This window comes from Enhydra lutris, unplaced genomic scaffold (genome assembly GCF_002288905.1).
Source record: "Enhydra lutris kenyoni isolate GAN:26980312 unplaced genomic scaffold, ASM228890v2 scaffoldscaffold7, whole genome shotgun sequence".
In the NCBI taxonomy this organism is placed as follows: Eukaryota; Metazoa; Chordata; class Mammalia; order Carnivora; family Mustelidae; genus Enhydra; species Enhydra lutris.
The window spans coordinates 22,980,190-22,993,371 of record NW_019154091.1 but is presented as its reverse complement, the minus strand read 5'-3'; the positions used below and the strand labels follow the sequence as shown (position 1 = coordinate 22,993,371).

Below are 13,182 nucleotides of genomic sequence, written 5' to 3'. Positions count from 1 at the left end.
AGTATTCATTTCCTAAAAGATTGAAGTTTAAGACTAACATGCCAGAGAGATAATTATTGATATTTTATGTATAAACACATTCTTATAACATGGATTTAATTTTCCTCTAACTTCAGTGTTCACAGATGAAGAGTGAACACCTCACTATTGACTTAAATATCCTGGACGAGGGAGGAAATCAAATCTAGAAATTAGGAATCTGAAAACGTAGCAGTAGTAGCAGTGACAATAAAGATAAAATAATAATGGCTAATATCTTCAAGTTCTTGATAAGTGATTGGAATTACTACTTTATATGCACTACTTTAACCTTATAAGAAAAGTTAAGGATATAGTTTGTATCTTTATTTATCTGTTATAGATGAGAAAATTGAATCTTGGAGAGGGCTTTGTACATTTTCAAGATCATATAGATAATTAGTGGTGAAGTTGGAAGTCTATCCAAATTCTTGACCCAGAAAATAAACATTTATTCAATTCTCTGTCTTGGAAAGAAACAAGAAAAAAGAAAAGCTGCATCTTGAAAGGCAATGGCAGAAAGTATATATACAATTAAAAAATAGCTATAAGTCTATACAAACATTAGGCAAAATTTAGAAAAGTTTATTATTTTTTCATTTTTTTCACAATCAAAAATGATAAGAATGGTTTTTACCAGTTAATGTGGTTATTAAAGGTATAATGTTTAATGACATGTGGCAATCTTGATTGAATGGAACTCTGTAGTACCACTGATCTACAAGGATATACAAGTCTTTACACCAACATGGAGCATTTTCTTGGTATCTCTCTTATGTATCATTTCTGTGGTCTACAGAAAGCCTTAGCTAGGTTTACACTTAATGAATTTCTAGTTTCTAAAGTCTCTAATTCCCACACTTGCCATAAGACACACTTTTCTCCTCAGTGCCCCAATCTAATTTAGTTTCTATTCTGATTCAGTAGCCTAAAATAGATGGCAAAGGGAACATTAAAGTTGTAAATAAATGAATCCATTGAAAATGAATAAAGAAAATGATGAAATAAGATCTTAATCAGAACAAAAAATTTAAAGAAAAAATGAACAATAGTATTTTTTATTTTATTTTATTCATTTATTTGACAGAGATGCAGCGAGAGAGGGAACACAAGCAGGGGGAGTGAGAGAGGGAGAAGCAGGCTTCCTGTCAAGCAGGGAGCCCCATGTGGAGCTCCATCCCAGGACCCCAGGATCATGCCATAAGCAGAAGGCAGATGCTTAATGACTGAGCCACCCAGGTGCCCCAAACAATAATACTTTTTTAAAGTAAAGAACAGAGAAGAAAACATTAAGCAAAACAGATTAAAATACTTTTAAAATAGCAAATAATATTTTAAAAATCCCATACAATGAAGGGATAAATTAAATGTCAGTAACATGGAGTCTAGATTAAACAGTGTCTGAGAAATGAAATGAGAAAAGAGAGAAAAGGACAAATGACCTGACCTCCATTTAATGGGTATAAGTCTTCTATAAAGGGCAAAGAAGTGATGTCAACAGAGACGTCAACCTAGTAGCACCAGGTAGAGGTCCTCAACCCATTCCCCAGCTTGAGGAGAACATATGAGTAGAAGAGAGAATAAAAATCTTTGTCGTGCAAAAGCTAGAATACATCGACATCCAGTATGTAAGTAGTCTTCTTAATATTTGTGAACAGAAATAGTATTGATTGTAAATTTAATCTCAGTATCCAAGTAAAACCCATTTCTTGTTAGCCAGTAGTCTCCTTCAAGGAACTTTGGGATACAAACATCTAATTCCATTTAAATTGCCCAGGATTCTAACCACTGAGAGAGAATGTTTGTTGGGTATGATATAAGGTAGGTGGTAGACAGGAAGAGAAATTGACTACAGTATTGATAGGACCAAAGCCTGGAACACAGATAACTAAACTGGATTCTTATTCTACTTACTAATTTCTTCTAAAGCTAGTTTACTTGCTTCTACATGCAGCTGTTGGATGCAGCTATTTAAATCATGTAGTTCATAATAAGTGGGATCTAGACATTGTGCTGGGAGTATTTTTAGAATAATTATTTCTTTCAAGTGGATATTATAATGGTCCTCTCATACAAAGACATTTATTGGAAAACATACATTAAAAAGATAATTGATTATTCTTGTCTTTTTCCTCCTCCCCCTCCTCCTTTTTTTCCCATCAAATATTTAAAATTGATTTTAAATTAACATCTATTACTTCAATTCCCCAACTATGAAACTATTCTAAAGTAAGATTTGAGAAATATTTTAGAAAATGAAAGATAAATATTCACATAAAATTACAATTTTGCAAGATATACAAGTATGTCATTAAAGGGATTAGTTTATAGAGAGGTTGTCTTCTCTTACCCTACACTTAGAATAAGGGCCTTAATGTTAAACATTACATAAATAGGAGAGATTTAATTAAAACTTCAAGAAATGTGTTACTGTTAATTGAATTCTTGCTATAGTTACCTTTGCAAACCAATGTTAATGAAACTCCAGTTCAAAGTGGATGGGTTTGGGGAATTGAGATAGCTATTTATTTCCTTACCTGAGATGCCATGATAATTTTGTCAGTAAAATAGAGAGCCCAATTAGGAGAGTTCTCCTTTATAGCTATTGATCAAGTCTAGACAAACTGCTAGGATTTCTAAATAAAACGAATCAGAGGTTCAAAGGCCATAAAACTAGGTCAGTGAGTGAGAAAGGGAAGTACTTCCCGCATTTTGGAAGCCTTTCACCTGTGGAGCAGAAAATGGACTTAACTCCTACCTGAAGCTAGGTTCTGCCCCGCCCCTCACCTAGCTGGCTGTCCCTTCCCCCACTCGCTGAACCTCCCAGTCTGATATCTCTCGGTATGGTATTACCAAGCTATAAATTGCCCTAGAGCTTAGAGACAATCAGGTCAGCACCACTCTCACAAGGGAAAAGCTGCTTACTTCCGAGCAGAATCGTTCAGGGGAAAAAGAGGAGGGAGGGAACCCGTGCCTTAGTCGTCACTGTGCTGGCGAAGGGTGGAGAGATGGGGGAGGGGACTGACAGAAACTGCGACCCCAACGGGGTCGCACTTGGCCCAAGTCTGCAAACTTAGTGGTGGCTGCGGGGGAAACTCCCAGAGCACTCTCCACCGCCAGGCAGCCCGCGGCTGCTGGGTGGAGTCGCGCTCCCCGGCCCCACCTATGGGACAGATCTCCAGCATTGCTGGTCCACAGCACCCTTCCCGAAAAGTCTCCAGGCATCCATCTAGCAAGACTTAGATCATTCCGCCCACCACTTCCACCCCAGGACCCTGACAGAATACTCTGATTAGCCTCAGATAGCCCAGAGGACCCCCTCCCTGTGTCTCAGTTTGAGGACGCTCGTGCAGAATCCTTTTGCATCCCCGCCTTGCTCCGCTTTCACAACTCTGCTGGGTCAAATGGCCAAAGACAAACTTCTGCCTCTCCTTCCGCTCCCACCTTTTCAAAAACCCACAGCCTGGGAACCCACACACATCGGAACTCCTAGGGTGCTGTTGCAGTCTGGGCATGCTCAGTATCAGAGCAGGTTTTGACTGAAAGTTAAAAAAAAGAGAGAGAGAGAGAGAGAGGAGAAAGAAAGAAAGAAAGAAAGGGTGAAAAAGCTTTGTATTATGCTGTCTCCTTCTCTTGAAAAAATGGCTTGCTGAACAGGTTGTAGGGCATCCCCGCGTTTACCCAAAGGGTTTATCAGATGCCCTTGATTCCGTCTCCTTGGGATCTGTCCCCCTCTTAGTTCGCCCCCTCCCCCAGCCCTCCCAAATCTCCCTCTTCTGGTCCCTGTCCGCTGTGGGGATGGAGAGACACTAACAGAACTGGGATGGGCGATGTTGGCTGAGCGGATCCACCTATGATTAGTGCGTCGGGATTGGCTCCTTGGAGCAGCGTACCCGAGGTGGAACCAACCAATCAGGCGCTCGGGGCTGGGAGATGATGGGCGGCCGCCTCCTCACTGGAGGGATTCCTGGAGAAGCTGCAGTGTGGGGATGCTCTAGACCCAGTACTGCCCTCGGTGTCTTTCCACCTCCTCCTTCTGCAGCGGCGGCGGCGGCGGCAGCAGCACTTAGCAGCGGCAACTTGAGGCTGCACCCCGGGCCAGCCCCCCCAGGGTAGTGCTCAACTGAGACGGGGGCTCAGCGCCCCAAGGGGTGTGTGTAGGGTGGGGGTGGCCAGCTGGGACCAGCTGGTGGCCCTGAAAAACCTCCCACACACCCACACCCACACACCCCTTTTGTGTTGCAGGCTGCCCCTCCAAGAGCAGAGGCAGCAAGAGGACGTGTGTGTCTTGCACAGGTCCACGCGGGGAGAGCAGTGGGGACGGAGACCGGCACCACCTTCTGGTCCTCGCTCCAGGTAAGACAGCGAGACTGGCAGCGTGGCCACCTCGGAGGTGCCCATTAGCTTGAATCCGTCCGCAACATTTTACTCTCGGTACACTTGGGGTTTGGTGGTGGGAGGCTGCGACCTGGGGAGGAAGCCCCGAGTGGCCTATTGTGAGAAACATAATGAGCCACATGTTCATCTCCTAGAAAAGCACTTTGCACAGTGCCTGTGATTTATTTAGAGCCTGGAGTTGCTGTTGGGCATCCCCCATCTTCTTGCTCCCTCTTTCCTTCTCATTCTTTCTTCTCCGACCCCCACCCCCACCCCCAATCTCAATCTCTCACCTCCCCCGCCCCTCCTCAGTCTCTCTCTCGCGTCTTCACCCTCCTCCCATCCTAAGGCGGCACAGGGTTTCTTTCTCATCCTGGAGAGGATTGCCTTTTCTCAGAGGAAAGGAGGGGGTGGGGGTGATGGAGAAAAGAGAAAGATTTCTTTCTGCCCCCTCCCCAGGGGGCGGGGGAGGGGGACCGAGGTAGAATGCAACCTCTGCGAAAATTAGAGTACAGAAAGCATTTAAACTGAATAAAGGGAGTAGACAAGCCATCCAGCCCAGGCTGTCAGAGAGGGGAAGCACCAAGTTTGACTTGATCTCCTCCTTGCAAGAGTCTGTGCCTCTTACTTGATTCCTTCAAATGAAACAAAAATAACCCACTGATCTAACCCACTTTCAACTGCTTAATTGCTGTTGCTTTTAAGTGCTAACCATCTGACTTTTCCTGTTTCCATCTGTCCTGTGGGGCTATTTGGTATTGCCCATCAGTGGTAATGTCTGAACTTTCAGGGGTTTCTCATGCAAAGAAAAAAAAATTAAAAACAGATGGTTACTTTCCTCAGGTTCTCTGGTATAACCTTTATGTTGGGAAGTAAAAAAGGTAAAGTTTCAAAACATTTGTAAGTCACACTAGTGTTATCAAGAGGTTTGGATTTCTACTTTGAGATGACAAACCTTCTAGTTAGTTTTGTGTACATGTTGATTTTCACTTTATTGAATATTAACCCTTCGGTGAAATAAAGCAACAGTTTCACTTTTGTGTTAAAGCTAATTTTGTGTATGAATTGCCAGTTCATTCTACCTTTTCTCTGCGTTTGCATTTTATTGCCTGGATATCAGATTCATGCCTTGCCTTATTTTCCTTTAATGAGAATATTTAGTGGCTGTAAACATGGTGTTTATGCAATTTCAGTACTCCATTTGGAAGGCACATGGAAGCTCGGCTGGCCAAGAAGCCTCTTGTACTGGAACAAAGTTTAGAAAGTAATGGTAGGAAGATAGCCTCAAATTTAAAAAATCTTAAAAGGAAAATTGTTTTTGTTCTCATGCCTTATCATAAGAAAGAGAAGGCTATCAAAACAACTGGGTTCCCTGGCCGCCTGCACAATAGGTCAAGTGAAAGGTACTTGTTGGACAGAGCCTTGACAGCAGCTTCAGCATCTAATTCCATCATCCGTGATATAAGCTTTCCTTTCCTATTATTCATCAGAGATGGCTAAGTGATTATTGTCAGATGGGAGGAGTTAAGAGAAGTGCCTAGTTGAATGTAATGGGAAAGCATTCCAAGTGGGTTCTACATGAGCAGAGAGAAGCCAGCAGATGTTAGTGTCCAGATGAATCCTTTCCTTTGATTTATCAGGGGAAAAGCCAAGTCTTAGAATTTTTTCTACGTGCACACTTGGGATAAGAAAAGGCAGTCTTCTTTCTAACTCTGTCTGCTTTTCCACACTAATTTATGTACCCCAGAAAGTATTTTTTCAGCACATATCTTTAGTGTATAAGTTTGTACACTGACTTAGAGAAGAGCTGGTTTCACTTACCATCAATGTAATGCATATTTTCTAAACTCATTTTCCATTTGAGACACTTATCTTTTCTATTTAAGTAAAATTACCTAGAGTCACAAAAACAAGATCTTCTGTCTAGGGTTTTGACATTTAAATGCCTTTTCTTTCTTTCTTTCTTTTTTTTTTTTTTTTAATGTAGTGTCTCTGTTGAAAGCTAACTAATTTTTAGAGGTGCCACCTTTTGGATACAAGGACAAAAGGACAACCGCTTAATTGCCTCATGTGTGTACAACTGAATTAACAAGTTTAGACATGAAAAGATGTACAAAAAGGAAACCCAATTACTTCCCATGCAAGCAAATTAAGATTTTGTTTGCTTATTTCTCTACCGTCTTAGGAAAGGTAAAAGTTTGGGCTTGATTTGTAACATTTTCATGTCTTTTTACAAATGTTAACTATAGCAAAGACATGTGAGAGAGATGCATATAAGTATTGAGTTTTTCACATACTTCTGAAAAATTAAGCCTTTATATTCTGGAAGTCAGAACTAATTCCAATTTATAATGAGTGGGTTGAGAAGAGACTTGAAATGATACATGGTAGGAAATTATTTCCCTGTCATCCCACAAAATGTTCTGGTGTGATAATTTCATACAATCTTCATATATTCTCCTTTAAAAAGAATATCTTGGTAAATCTTATTAATGTTTCAGAGCAAATATGGTAATTAGACTTTTGCATATGTTTATCAGAACTAAAGGCTGCTCCTATAATAGGAAATCCTAAAAAATTAATTCCATAAAATACCACACAATAGAGAGTTGTTGCAGAGTGGTTTGTAGCTTCATTTCCTAATGGACAATATTATTCTATTTGGTCAAATGATCAGATAGTTCTAATCAAGAAATATGAAAATGGATAAATAACATGGTATTTACATGATAAGATTTGCACATTAGGCTTGGTGCTAACTGAAAATAAAACTAGAATATAGTAGCTTGTTTTAATTATATTTGCAAAATGAAATAGGAGATTAATAAATAAAATGCAGAATGTGTTAGAAATCTGAAAGTTAATTTGAACTTCCTGTTAACCTAAAGACACCATGGACATGATATCAATTCATCTCTTTTGAGGTCAGTTTATTAAATCAATTTAGAGAAATTCCCCAAGCAGGTTTTGAGAACTAATCTAATCCTAAAGAACTCAACTTAAGACAGACAATTATATGAGCCTGAAATACTTATAGCTCTTGTGATTTCCAGTTTGTGCAACAGCCGGGAAGAGATATCATTAATGCCAAATTGGAACATAACATTTCTTTTTCTAATGGTAGTGATTAGATGATTTAAGGGAGGGAGAGCAGAAATAAAACAGTTTGATTACATAATGGAACAAATTTGGTCTGTTATTACAAAAAGCCAAGACCAAAGTTAGACTTTCTGCCATAGAATAATGTGGGTGTGGGTCTTGCAAGTGTTTTTGCTAAACAATAATGCTTTTTAAAATTAATATCTGATCTACTTGTGGATTTTTAAAATTTTTACATGATTTGCTTGTCATAAATCTATCTGTATCAAAAGTTTAATATATAAGAGATGCTTTTTAGCTGAATTTGTTTTCCATTGAAGTTGGCCAAATCTATTTAAACAGGAATAAAGTATATGGCAGTCTAAATACATAAGTATTTATCATTTAGGGATACATACTCACACATACATATGTAGACACGTATGTGTATATGTGTCTACATATACATGCCTATACATGTGTATACATTTTTAAATTATGTAACTTTTTCTAAAAGGATTAGAGATTAATGGACAGTATCAATAATCTGCTGAAGCTAAGGAGTACTCCTGTAAAAAGTACCATTCAAAGAAAAACAACAATGTCTTGGGGTGTTTTTAATGGTTCTTTGGTTGAAAGCCTAGGAATACCCAGAGGCAAAATTAAAGGGGGTCTAGATCTTTCCCTTTATATAGCTCTTCTATGGCTTTGGCAAGAAGTTATTTTTATATGAATTGTGTATTAAAACAAAATCTCTCGGTATGAGAAGATGCACCTCTATATACAGGTAACAAGCTGAAGTCATATTTTCACATGATTTGGATGTAATGGAAGGATAAACTTTCTGTTTTTATAAGGCTCCTATCAGGTGTTTCTTTCAACATTTGCATAAAGGTTAACTTCTTCCCCATCTTTTACATAATTGAATGACATGGTTATTACTGCTTTTTCAGGTAAGAGGGTGTGGTTGGTATCTTTAATAATTACTCTAGGAATGATAGTTATTTTTTGTAGTATTTTTGAAAACTTGATTGAAACCTCTCCATTGAGTGTGGCCATTTTTATAAAGCGGGGATTTAATTTCTCCAGTTAGAAGAGACAGTGTTTTTCCTTCAGCTTCTCTTAGAAGAAGATAGTGTTTTTCCTTCAGCTTCTCTGTCATTTTAAGAGTTCTCGAAGAAATATTTTATATTGACTATAAGATAAACTATTGTAGCAGGGCATATGAACATCATTCTACTTAGGTGTTAGTAAAGGAAAATAAACTTATTTTAAATCATATTGCAAATATATTCATGCTATCTATTGTAAGTAAGAAAACATGCTGTCCTTTCTTGTATCTATGAATAAAACTTTAACTTTTACTGTTTTAAAAATATTATTTTAAAGTGTACAATGAGAAATATGCTATGCTGTCAAAAGAGTAAGCACTGGAGATGTTATTTGTGTAGTTTGAAATAGAATTATAGAGGTCCTTTTGCAAAGAAGCCTCCTTTAAAAATATGTTTCCTTAATTTAAAAGCAATATTTAGGAGAGTTCTAAAACAAAGCTCAATTTAGAATAAAAATAATACATTTGTAATAGTATTAGAAATGAATATTCTGCCACATCTTAAAAAAATGAAAAGCAGATTTAAAAAATTATTTCTCTAAATTCTATAATTTTTATATTTAGTTTAATTATAAATTTTATTTGTATAGAACTAGTTCTTATTCTCTCTGGGTTTTTTGTTTGTTTGTTTGTTTGTTTGTTTTGTCTCTACAATGCTCAGGGCTTGGAAGTTTATGTGGCATGCTGGTTTCCATAATTTACCAGTAACGTAAATGAGGGGATGTCAAAGTTCATCTTTTTGGTTACTGCTATTGTGGAGATACAAAGAAAAAATACTGGTCATTCCTATATTGGTCTCACGTGTAGTATGTTGGACATACTAATTATACACATAGGGAGTAATTTTGTTAAAGAGGAGCTCTGGAAAATTGTAAAGCAGATGAAGATAATAAATGCCCTTTATTTCGTAGCTGGTTATACAAAATGGGAGCTGGAAAATTTCCATGCCACATGAGAATGGGCTTTTTCAGCTAGGATAAAATCTGGTGAAACTATTTGGTTAAGGTATAATTTCCTAACAGCCAGGTAAGACATTTCATCACACATACCAGATAACAACTCTGCTGTAATAACTCCAAACACTGTGGGTAAGACATACGGCTAAGTGCCTCAGTCCAAAATTAATTTTTGGTTGAAATATCCAATTAATTGAATCCAGATATTGTACTAAAACTTGGGTCTTACCACTTCCAAGTGAACCGATTTCCCTGTGAAATATAGCTTTCCTTTTAATTCTAAACAGTGTAGAGCTCATATAATTATTATATTTTGCCAAGGAATATTATGAGTAAAAGGAGTTGTATGTTTTTTTCCTTCAATAGGTAAATGTTTCCCTTTTTTTTCTTTCTAAATAGTTTAACTAGTTAATCAAGGATAAAATGCACATAGACACTTAAACACACATAGAATCACAGAGTTACTTAAAAGTAGAACATTCTTATAGTACCATTGCTTGAATAAGACATACTATTTCTTGTCTTCCTCCTACATCCTGCCTGACAACAACCATATTTTCAGTCACCTGGAAATTGAGGGGAAAGGCAGGCAAGACCACCTCATCCCTCTGATGAGAATTCCCTGGGTGTGGCCTCTAGAGGGCAGTCTCTTGTTTTTATCCGAGGTCCATTTCCTCTCTGGGTGGGCCTTGTGGCCCAGACTTCACTCCAGCTTGGAGGCAGGTAATTGGATTTACTAATTGCTACTTAGAGATTTGTAGGCATATTTTCATCAACATGAGGGCAAAAACACACAGAATACTCAGACAAAACATACACAGCTATACCAAAGTTACTACGAACACTCAAAAGGTGATGTTGATCTTCTATGTTTTACCATAATGGATAAAAGAGCTTTTATTTCATGTAATTTCTTTTCATTACTCAAAAATGATCCAAGCAAATGGTGAGATTGTTAAACTATGAATCAGTAACTTTTTGTACTTATTAACACCAGTGGATAAAGCTGAAATTATTGTTAAAAAGAATTTCAGATTCTCGGATTGGCTTTAGTACTTCTGAAATACATACCAGTGTCTTATTGTGTAGCCCTTAAGCATTTACATAACTTATCCTTATCATTGCAAATAATTGAGAATTGGTTTGCTTTTCTAGGGAACTTCCGGATATTATTGTAAAACACCTCCTAAGATTGCTTTTAGGATGGATTATTAATAATCTATTTTCTGGGGCGCCTGGGTGGCTCAGTGGGTTAAAGCCTCTGCCTTCGGCTCAGGTCATGATCCCAGGGTCCTGGGATCGAGCCCCACATCGGGTTCTCTGCTCCGCAGGGAGCCTGCTTCCTCCTCTCTCTCTGCCTGCCTCTCTGCCTACTTGTGATCTCTGTCAAATAAATAAATAAACTCTTTAAAAAAAAATAATAATAATCTATTTTCTGACATAATTTTATGTGAGTGTTACTGTAATTGTAAACAATGGTATAGCATCACAGCAGCAGGCTAGACTTACAAAAATGTCAATTTAGAATTTTGTGCTCTCTCCTTGAGAAGGAGAAAGAGCCAATTGAGTATATTTTTACTTCATGGTGTACTGTACCCCAGTATTCTAGCAATATAAACCATGGATAGGACCTTGTTTACCTTGTCTATAAAATGTATACTCTGCTGACTTGAGAAAAAAAATCATCAACATTTTTTTTTTTTTGACAAAGAACTTAATGACTTTTGAAACAAGGACATGTGGTATAACATAGGGTAGGAAGGCCTAGCTGAGCTTCTCCAGCCATCAGGCTTTGAGTGTGCAAGATTATTAAGAACAGTTGACACAATTTCTCAGGAGAAAGACAAGGTAGCAAAGCATTGAATCTGTTTCTCACTTAGACTCTCTGCCAGATTCTGGTTTACAAGGCTGGCTTTCTGCCTAATCCCCAGCATTTTCATCAGATTTGAGGAATGAATAAAGTGAACCATTGGGCATTACAGCATATTTCTAGAGCACCAGAATCTCTCCTATAAATAGAATAACATCACCATCCTATTTTAACCAGAGTCCAAACTCAAGGCCACAGTTTTTATATTTAAATATATATGAACCAGACTACTATATGCCTAAAAATGCTTGAGTTTTATCTGTCTGGGTTCAGGAAATTCTCATGTTAAAACCCTAGTTAACAACATGATAGTACATATATTTATTTTTAGTATTTTTGTTAAAAAATATAATGTTAAACTTAAAAAAACAAGCAAGCACCTTGAGATATATCTAATAATTCAAGAAAGTGACAGGTCAACAAAAAGCCAACATACTCCTAAATTAACCAAAATGGCTCTGCTTTTAAATTTTGAAAACAAAGCAAAAAGGCAAAAAGTACTTGATATACAAGCTTCCAATTCTTTTAAAATCAAGATTTGTAGGTACTTTCTAAAGCACTTCTAGACACCACGAAATGAATATTGATGAGCGGAGAGCCAACCCCTTCAAGAAAGAGTAGACAGGTTCTGTTATGGCTTTGAGAATCTGTTTCATCGTTTACATTGAACACATAGCAACAGTTTTACTTCTCTTGACTTCTGGACCTTTAGACCCGTATGCCTTGAAGCATATTACTACTTACTGCTAGAGTGGAAGAGATTGCTCGGCTCTCTGGCTAAGAGTAATCTTGTAACTCCCTTGCCTTTCCTTACATTTTCTTCCTTCTTCAACTCTCCCCTTCCTACCCTTTCCTTATTCTTCCTTCTTTCTTTTTTCTATCTTAATAAATTATTTTCCTATAGAACAGAGAGCTTAGTACTCTAGGGCCCATACTAATCTCTACCAGATGGATTTATTTTTTTGCCAACAAGCAAGAAATTTATCTCTTAATTTATAGACATTTTAGGTTAGCTTCACAAAACAGCTGTATAGTTAAATAAGGGAGCAGTCTCTTAATTTGTTTATGGAATGTGCTATGATTTGAATGTTTTTACGGTCTTACAGGAAAAGTCTATCCTATTGGTAATTCCTAGAACAAATTTGATTACAGAAAGATAGAACAATAATGTTTGGAAGTCCTGATAAATAGCACGTCCTATTAGTTTTTTTTTTTTTCTATTTTGTTCTTCTGATAACAATTAAACCATTGTTTTCATGACACTTATATAGCACTGTATTTTTAGAGAATTACATTGCCTTATTTAATTTTGGTGATGAAGAGATTCTCCATTTTACAGATGCAATAGAGGAGACTAAGACATTAAGTTACCTACTTGCAATTACATACTTAGGAAGCCTTTTATAATTTTCACCTACTGAATCCTACTGCCTCAGCATTTAATTAAGGGGAAAAAAAAAAGTATGTTTTCAGATTTTCTCAATATATATGAAGTAGTTTGCTATTTCCTATCAAAATTTGAAACAAACGTCTGACATCACTAAAATTGGATATACTCTATTTACATTGAAAAGATAGGGAAATTTTAATATACTGTCATTACTTTTGTGACCCTAACTTTGAAATAAGTTGTATTTGTATTTTTAAATTATTCAAAGGACAGCTTTTTAAAATGTAAGAGAAGTCACTAAGCCTGAGTCACTGGGCTCGGCTGGCCCTTTTAGTCATTGCTATATCACTGCAATACAAGATATGACTGTACTTGTTTCCTT

The 13,182-nt window shown here is 37.3% G+C and overlaps 1 protein-coding gene across 1 annotated transcript in view; it reads left to right on the top strand.

Moving 5' to 3' along the window:
- Positions 1 to 4,281: 4,281 nt before the first annotated feature.
- LOC111142135 (synaptotagmin 1) overlaps positions 4,282 to 13,182 on the top strand; it is a 552,723-nt gene continuing 543,822 nt past the window's right edge. Inside the window, exon 1 of the mRNA XM_022495115.1 lies at positions 4,282 to 4,374. The gene's annotated coding sequence lies outside the window, so the exon portion shown is untranslated. The remainder of the gene's footprint in view (positions 4,375 to 13,182) is intronic.